The 8,758-nt window shown below is 28.7% G+C and overlaps 1 pseudogene; it reads left to right on the top strand.

Annotated features, from left to right (window-relative positions):
* Positions 1-1,770: 1,770 nt before the first annotated feature.
* LOC105116798 (probable protein Pop3) lies at positions 1,771-5,069 on the top strand (annotated as a pseudogene).
* The last annotated feature ends 3,689 nt before the right edge of the window (positions 5,070-8,758 follow it).

Raw genomic sequence — 8,758 nt, 5'->3', positions numbered from 1 at the left:
CATGATAAAAATACACTTTTAAGTACTAATCAATATTATTCTAATTCATTTTCTTCTTTTTTTATACAAATGAACTTTATTTCTTAGAATAAAAGGAATATTCATTTTTAAATAATATTTCTAATGTGTTCATCCTTATGTAATATTTTTTTTAGGGTATGAATTTATTCATTTAGTTTCATTTGTGTTTATTTTTTAGGTCATAAGTTTTTTAGGGTGTAGATTTATCTTTTATTGATTTAAATAAAGAAGTTCAATAAACACAATCAAATGATGTCTCATTTTGTGTGATTGAATATCTTAATCTACATTCTTTTTTATTTTTTGTTTAATTTTTCTTTTATTTATTGTTAACAATGTTTTTCCTTTATTTATATATATGATTATCAATTTATTTAATTAAATGCTTGAATAGGCTTTTCAATTTACTCTTTGAATTTTTTCATGTAAAAAAGCACATCAAAGTAATATGCATACTCGGTAATTTATTGGAAAAAAAATTTACAACCTTCAGTTAGTGTGATAAATAACTAGTATTTTCCTATAGTTTGCTTTAGCAAGAATACATGAGATTCCAACTAGTATATTCCTAACCTGAATACAAATTGTTATATACTAATGTATTTTTATTTTATTTTATGTGAGAGTGAAATTTTAAATGATAATATTTTTTTCAATTATGGGAGAAATTGATTAAAAAAATGAAACACAAAAAAAATCGACTCTTGCTACAAATACAAGGGTAAAACAAACATTATTACCTTATTATACTAAAAACACAGGGAAAGTTAATACAGATTCATCATTCATATGAGCATTGAAGCTCTCTTTCTTTTTTCTTTCTTTTATTTTTTATTTTTAATTCATCCCTTTTTTTTTCATCTCTCTTTTTTGTTTCTTTTAATCTTGTTGTTTTCTTTTCTCAATTTCATCCTTACACTTTTTTGAATAATCATTTGGGTTGACTTTGAACTGACCAACTTAATTGAATCATCTCAGGATAATTTTCATGTGATTTAATTTTAAATTTGGATTATACAAGGAGTAAAGTTGAGAGGTTTTTTTTCCTCTTAATTTCATCTCATTTTTTTTTCTCAATTTCATTCTCATAATTTTTTTATTAGTTGACTGGGTTGCCTTTGTTTGCTAAGTCAACTAGGTCTTGGAGAAACTCCCACATGATTTAATTTTAAACCCGGGTTAGGCAAGAAGTTGGGTTATGAAGTTTTTTCCGTCTCAATTTCATTCTCATATTTGTTTTTAACTGATTAGACGAATTGTCATTAGTAGGTCAAGTTAAATGGGTTATATTAAGCCAACTATCACACATTTTAATTTTAAACTTAAATTAAGCAAGAAGTCGAATATAGAGGCTTTATGATTGATTTTCTAGATTAGATTTAATAACAAACCTAAATAATTGTCTATGACTTGAATATTTTTTGTTACATTCTCCAAAAAAAAATTATTCAATCGATAATGTAGCGTTGATATGTAAACTATTCTAAATCTAAAACTTCATAATGTTTCAGTTGAAATATTTTTGGGAAATGATAATCTTTTTCATTATTTTCATTGAACAATTATCTTGATATTCAACCTATCGTTCGAGATCAAATATCTCAAGTTATAATTTATACAATAAAAGAAAATGAATTAACCCTTTACATTGGAAACAATTAGTAAACTTGGTTCGCCCAATAAGTTAACTCTGTATATTTGTAACTTGAAGCTTTATCAAGTCGGGTATTAATTTAAATTGGCATTGACATGACCAAGCTATGCTTGGATGACTGGTGGGTTGACATGTAACCTGATAAACTCGGTCAAAACCTTACCTAATCAAAACCAAAGATTTGTTTTTTTAAATAAAATGATATTATTTCCATAAAAATAAAATATAATTGAATTAGGTTGTTTTGATGACCTAAAAATTGACCTTATAATCCAGTGACTCAAATCCTTTTCTAAATCAAACCCTACAATAACTATAATATTAGATGCGAGATCTTCGAACAAATTAAATTAATCAAAATAAATTTTATCAAACTTGAGTAATTTGACAAGTAAATTTATGATTTGATTAATCTGGCTAAACCCAATTCAAACCAAGAATAAAAAACAAAATCCATCTATTATAATAAAATAGAGCATTCGGTTGTACATGAAAAAACATAGATATAGTCAAGGGACTTAGATACAACGAATCGAGAAAATATAGTTATATGTTTCTTTGAAACCAATAATATTTTTTTAATAAAAAAATATCATCCTAAATTAACTTCATAACTTATAAATTTACTCAACAATTGTATAATCTAAATCCTTTACTAATTTCAAACTGGATCACACAAACGTAGTTTGGGATACGGGATCATTTAAGAAACCAAATTAAAATTTTAAATATAAGATTTTGTGTGATCTTGCATGCTTGTATAAGACTATTAAATTCTTAAATTATTTTTGTTTTAAATTAATTTTTTAATAATTTTGAATTATTTGATGTATTAATATTAAAAATAATTTTATAAAAAAATTAAAAAAATATTTTTTAAATAAAAAATATTTTAAAAAACAACACCAAAAACATTAATTATACTGTCCTAATAGCCCAAGGATAAGTGTTTTTGAAACATGATTTTTTCTCAAGCGTGTTTGAAAGTATAGTTGTGATTATTTTTTAAAGTGTTTTACTTATAGATATATTAAAATAATATTTTTTTATTTTTAAAAATTATTTTTGATATTAGTCCATTAAAATGATTTAAAAATATAAAAAATATTAATTTGAAGAAAATAAAAAATAAATTTTTAAAAATATTTTTAAAATACAAAAACAAAAAGGATTTAATAAAATAAAAAAATATTAATTTTAAGTCTAACCTCCTTTGTTGCATACATCATTCCATATTATGCTTTGACCATGGAGGCTTCGGTGCAGACAACAACGTTTTGTAAAGTTTGTATATACATGCCACAAGCGATGTTCCATATTATGCTCTCTGTAGCACAAAGTAAGTTTCCTATCATCATTTTTTTAATCAATTTTCTTCATGATTGCAAAAAAAAAAAAAAAAACTTTGGGCCAAATTGATATTTTACTCATCGTTAATGACTCCAATTTTTGTCATTTTTATGCATCATATGAAAGGATAATCTTTTTTTTTTTTTCCTTGTAAAGACGGCTGTTCTCAACCGGTCTAATTTAACCTACAATTTTTAATTATTAGAGAAATAAATTAAAAAAAAGGAAAAAGAAGTAGGGATAAAAACACTTAACCAGCATGTACATTTTGACGAAATGTTTCAATTCTCAGTTACAAATGGATGGATGGATGGAGAGCTAACATTGTCAAATGTTGATTAAATTGAGAAAAAAAAAATCAAATGAAAAAGTTAAAAACCTAATTTATTAAAAAAATAGCATTTTATATATTATATCTATGTTTAGTAACATGGTTTAACTTGTTTATTAAAATATTTCATATAATAAAATCATATGCATTCTATTTTTATGTAATTAAATGAAAAATAATTTTTAAAATAAAAAAAATATTAAATCTGATTATTTATGTGATCTAAATTATAAGTTTAATTAATTAATTTGAATTCATTTAAGTCTATTTTTTTTTAAATTGAATGATTTTTTTCTTTTAAATTAAGTTAATTGGAGATTGAGATTTTTAATTTATTTTTTTAGAATTATTTTTGTGAATTTTACATGTTAATCCATATTTTTATTATTAAATAAAAATGTTATTTGATGAATTAATATCTAGATATTTTTTTAAAATATTATTTGATAAGTAATATATTGTTAATTTATAATTTTTTTAAAAAGATTTATTTATAAAGTCTAAATATTTTTTTATATTAAAAACAAATTAATTCAATCCGCCTAGGTGTTCGATGATACTTATGCAATGGAAGAAAAATGTCGAAAAGGCGTCCAGCTTGGTTTTCAAGAAGCCCGATTCCTCCTTTAATTGTCGGTAGAAATCTCGAAGAAACAAAAACAGAGAGCCAGCGAGAGAGAGAGATAGAGAGATACTGCTGTCATGGAAGAAGCAAAGGGAGTAGTGAAGCACGTATTGCTGGCAAAATTCAAGGAAGGAATCCCATCTGATGAAATTGAGAAACTCATCAAGGGTTATGCTAATCTTGTCAATCTCATCGAACCCATGAAAGCTTTCGAATGGTAATTAACAATATTCTGCTGCATAATCTCTCTTTTCTTTTTGCATTTGGTAATTAACAATATTCTACTGCGTAATCTCTCTTTCTTTTTGCATTTGGTAGAGGGAACAGAACAACAAAATCCCTTGCTGTTTAGAAGGGTATATATTAATATTACATCTAGCCTAATTGACTGTTGTCTTCTTGGCATTTAGATAGGAATTTCAATGAATATTATAAGTTGCCTAGATGTTTTTCATCAAATTTTGAACGGAGCTCCAGGTATTATCATTCACCAATCACATATACGAAGCTTGATGATGATGAACAAGTATTAATCAGGATAGGTACTTGTTATTAAATGACCAGGTTGTTGATGTTTGTGTTGTTGGTATTAATTTGATATGAAAAATATTGGAGTTTACTGTGATCAATTAGTTTCTTGATCACTGAAACACTTTGATGGTTCTGCCAGGAAATATCTAACACTTGTTATCGTTCAACATGATATAATAGGGGCACAGACGTGAGCATTGAGAACATGCATCAAGGTTTCACCCATATCTTTCAGTCTACCTTTGAGAGTAAAGAGGGCATTGCAGAGTACATAGGTCATCCAGCTCATGTTGATTTTGGCGGCATCTTCTTGCCTGCTCTGGAGAAAGTCATTGTGTTTGACTACAAGCCTACTGTTGCTCGCTTCTAAATTGTTGGACTTATGGGCATCCAACATTCCGCTGCTTTATTGTAAAGAAATAAATAAATCCGGCTGTTGTGGTCTCCCATTGGGGAGAGTTTGGCAAGGATTTGATTTCGGCTTGTTTTGTGGAATTGCTAATCTGAATTCAACAACATTCGGTAGAATTGAGCCCTCTTTGCTTTGTTTGCACTTCTTTACGTGTTGAGGTCTGCAATTTACTTTTTTCTGTAGAGTTTCATCTTCTTTCGCTCACCATGTCTGAACCATTGATGTGGTCTCTGCTCGGTGCTTTCTTATTGTATGACAATAGTTCGCTCACCATGTCTGAACCATTGATGTGCTTTCTTATTGTATGACAATACCATATTGCCGTGGAATCTCTCAGTGCCCGTTTTATAACACTTTCTTTCATCCAGGCTGATGACCAGAAGGTGGATAAGACCTAGCCTTGTAGTTCCTTCTAACACAGCTAATGAAACCCCTAAGAAAGGCTCCACCCATAAAGATGTCAAGAGAACATATGAACAATTGTATCACCGAACAGCTACTCGGTAGAGATGGATTTTCATGCATCTATACTTCGAATTCTGATCACAGAATAAAATCTTTTAACTTTCAGCAGGAAATGCAATTTCTTTTCTTGTCAGGCTCAAGCACTGACCAAATTGAATTGATCAGAGCAAGTGATGAGATGCCGTAAAGATTCTCTGTTCGGTCATCATTTGAGAAGTGGATTTATCTTGATCTCCAGCACGGTATCCTTAATCGACTGGCATCAGAGAGCCATGTGCCCATTTTCCTTCAACAACCTACACAGTTAAACTCAATTGGATTTAACTGTGTTCTTCGGCTTTGCATTTGCTAGCCTGCTCGCATTCATCAGGCTCTACGTTTTGACCAGCTGATAGCACTCATAGCAGTGAATTGATGTTAAGAAATCTGCTAATGCAGCTGCCCTCAAATGTAATATGGAGCGGCTGGCCAATGGAACAAGGATGAGGATGATATGCTTGCTGTAGGTGTGTTGCTAATGGCTCGGGGGTTCTAGCATCATTTGCTTGTTTGTGGTCTGTTGACATCTGCCCGTTTTCTCTTTTTCCTATTCATGTTGTTACATGCTCAAAACGCCCCTTGTCAGTTCTCAAATATCAGTAAAAACTAGAACCTGCTTCATAATTCAGAAAATGTGCCATCTCTTATCAGTGCTTAATCAAAAGATACCCTGCTCTAAGAGGAAAATGTCAGAACCCCTGTCCATTGAAGACATTCCCTCTTCGCAGCATGCATTTAGCCTATTAGATATTTAGATACTGAAACAATATAGATATTAAAATTCATATAAAAATATATTAAGATGTTTACTGTTACTCCTAACGGTAAAACACTGTAAAGACTTTAGTTCATTTAGAGTGTTTAGGTAATACATGATATTTTACATGTTCTTTACTAAATTAGTGTTTTGGCACAAGCAATTGGGTATCAATTAAAGTTTTATCAAAAAGTTAATTTAATTTTATAAATTGAAAATAATAATAAAATATTATGTAGAAACAAAAGTTGAGTAAAACTATCAATATATACAATACATATACATAATTTTAATTCAACTCCTATATGATTATATTAGCGTTATAGTTCTTATAAATGCTTTTATTTCAAAGAGATACTTTTTAATATAAATAAGATAAATATTAAAGATATAGGCACAAATAAAGAATTTATTCTACCTTTTGATTGCAAATTTCTTTTTAATAGTATTATAGCTGGTCAAAAGGTAGAATCATTTTCTCTAAAGGAGTCAAAGATAATTGTTGCGATGTCACAGTCGCATAAATTAATTATCCTAATTTAAAACACAATATACAAGATAATATAGAGCAAGTAAGAGGTCGATCCCTCGAGGAAAATTCACGTCAGATTTTTATGCTAGATGATATGCAACTTGGAGGGGGTTTTGGACGTTATCTAGGCTAAAGCAAAAGAAATTAGAAAACTATCAAGCAAAATTAAATAAAATTAGAAAATTATCAAAAGAATAAATCTTGGTCTCAAGCACACATTGAAAACGAAACATCAATTTATATTCTAAATATTTATCTCTTTTTAACATTGGTTAGTTAATGGATATGCCGTATAACTAACCCTAACCATCAAACAACCATAGTGTCCGCACTAATAATTTAATTCAATAGCAGCTTTAAGAACTAGATAAGTTGATTGATCGAAAAAACATAACTATCCGCAGTCTATGTTTGAATTGATTGAATGTTCTCCTTCAGCTTAATAACGTAGATCCTCCACAATTATTAAACTCAGTTGCTTCACAAGTTCATATACCACAACTCCGATTTTGATATCAAACTTAGCAATAGATTGTCTATAATAATAACTTAGAGTATCTAACAATTAAAATAAATAATCAAAGAAAAAATAAGCATAGGAGAACAAACATATTCATTATATAAACTGAAATGAAAAGGTAAAATAAATCTCACAGTTCTTAAAATCCGAAAGTTTCTGTATCCTTACAACTAAAAAAAGGTGTTTAGCCTTGCATGTCTGTTGAACAACTAATCAAAAAGAAGAAAGAATACATATTTTCGAGTCTATTAGAGGAGGGGGCATTTTTCTCTTCTTGGCTGGCTACCCTCCTTCTCTTTTCTCTTTCTTTTTATATCCTAGAAAACCCTAGTCTCTATTTTACAAAATAGTCCTCCCTTAAGTAGACAGTTTACATTTAAATGCTTCAATAACTATTTTTCTAAAAAAGAAGAAATAACCTTGCATGAAATCTTCAATCTTTGACTTAGAGGAGCTAAATTACTGAAATAAACACTTGGATATCAGTTTAGATGCTTCAGAACATAATTTGAACTCATTTCTTCATGAAACCTATTTGTTGGTATAATTCAGTTGTCATTTTTAAAAAACCATATCTCCCTCATAGGACATCTTTGTATTCTAAAAATTTGAGAGTTTATACAACTTTAAGTTAGGAATCCAAAAAAATTGAGTTTGCATCAATTGGCTTCTATAGCTCCAAATATTCAAGTCAGAATAACTGAAGGTCAACACTAGCAGATTGCGAGATTTAACTTTGAAAGCTACGATTTCCATGCTCTTTCTTATTTTATTTTCTTGCCTTAAATGTCCAGAAAGGTATGAATGTTAGCTTTTTAATTCCACTGGAATCACTTCATTTCAACCTTTAGAGCTCACGCTTTACACAAAATATCGACTGAAGGTCAAATCTGCTAATTATCTCAAATTTACTCCTTTTTGCATCTTTCATCCAAAAGTACCTTCAAAACCTACAACAAAGAATATCAAGGCATTTTATATATAAAACACAGGCAAAACACTAGTTAAATGTGGGTGAAACTATCGAATAATATGGTTGTATCAATACTATAAAAAATAACTAAGGGTTTTATAAATAATAAAATAACAAAGGTCCAATTATTATTATTATTTTTTTGGATTTTACATATTCTTATTATTGACTTGTTTTTAAGTGTTTTTAGAGTTTGAATAATTTAAGAAATTTATTTTATAATATTTAAGATTTCATATGATGTATAAATAGGTACGTAATGAAACTAGTAACTGGTTTTCCCTCAAGTCTCCTTCTCATTTTCCCTGTTTTTTCCAAAAGATTTTTCCATAAGCTATTGACCTTGATGTGTTCGAAGGCGATGACATCCTTCCCTTTGTTTTTTCCCCATTGTTTTCACTTTCATATTGTGTAATAATCCTAGATCTAGGTTTTTTTTTTTTTTGGTGTGTGGAAATCCAATTCATCCAGCATTTTCCTTGGTTACAAGTTGATCGTTGAAAAAGAGTTGTCTCGACTACTCGTTCACCTGTAGAATAATTTTCTTA

This window comes from Populus euphratica, unplaced genomic scaffold, assembly GCF_000495115.2.
Source record: "Populus euphratica unplaced genomic scaffold, PopEup_1.0 scaffold1059.1, whole genome shotgun sequence".
Lineage (NCBI taxonomy): Eukaryota > Viridiplantae > Streptophyta > Magnoliopsida > Malpighiales > Salicaceae > Populus > Populus euphratica.
This window is presented reverse-complemented; position numbering and strand designations above follow the sequence as displayed.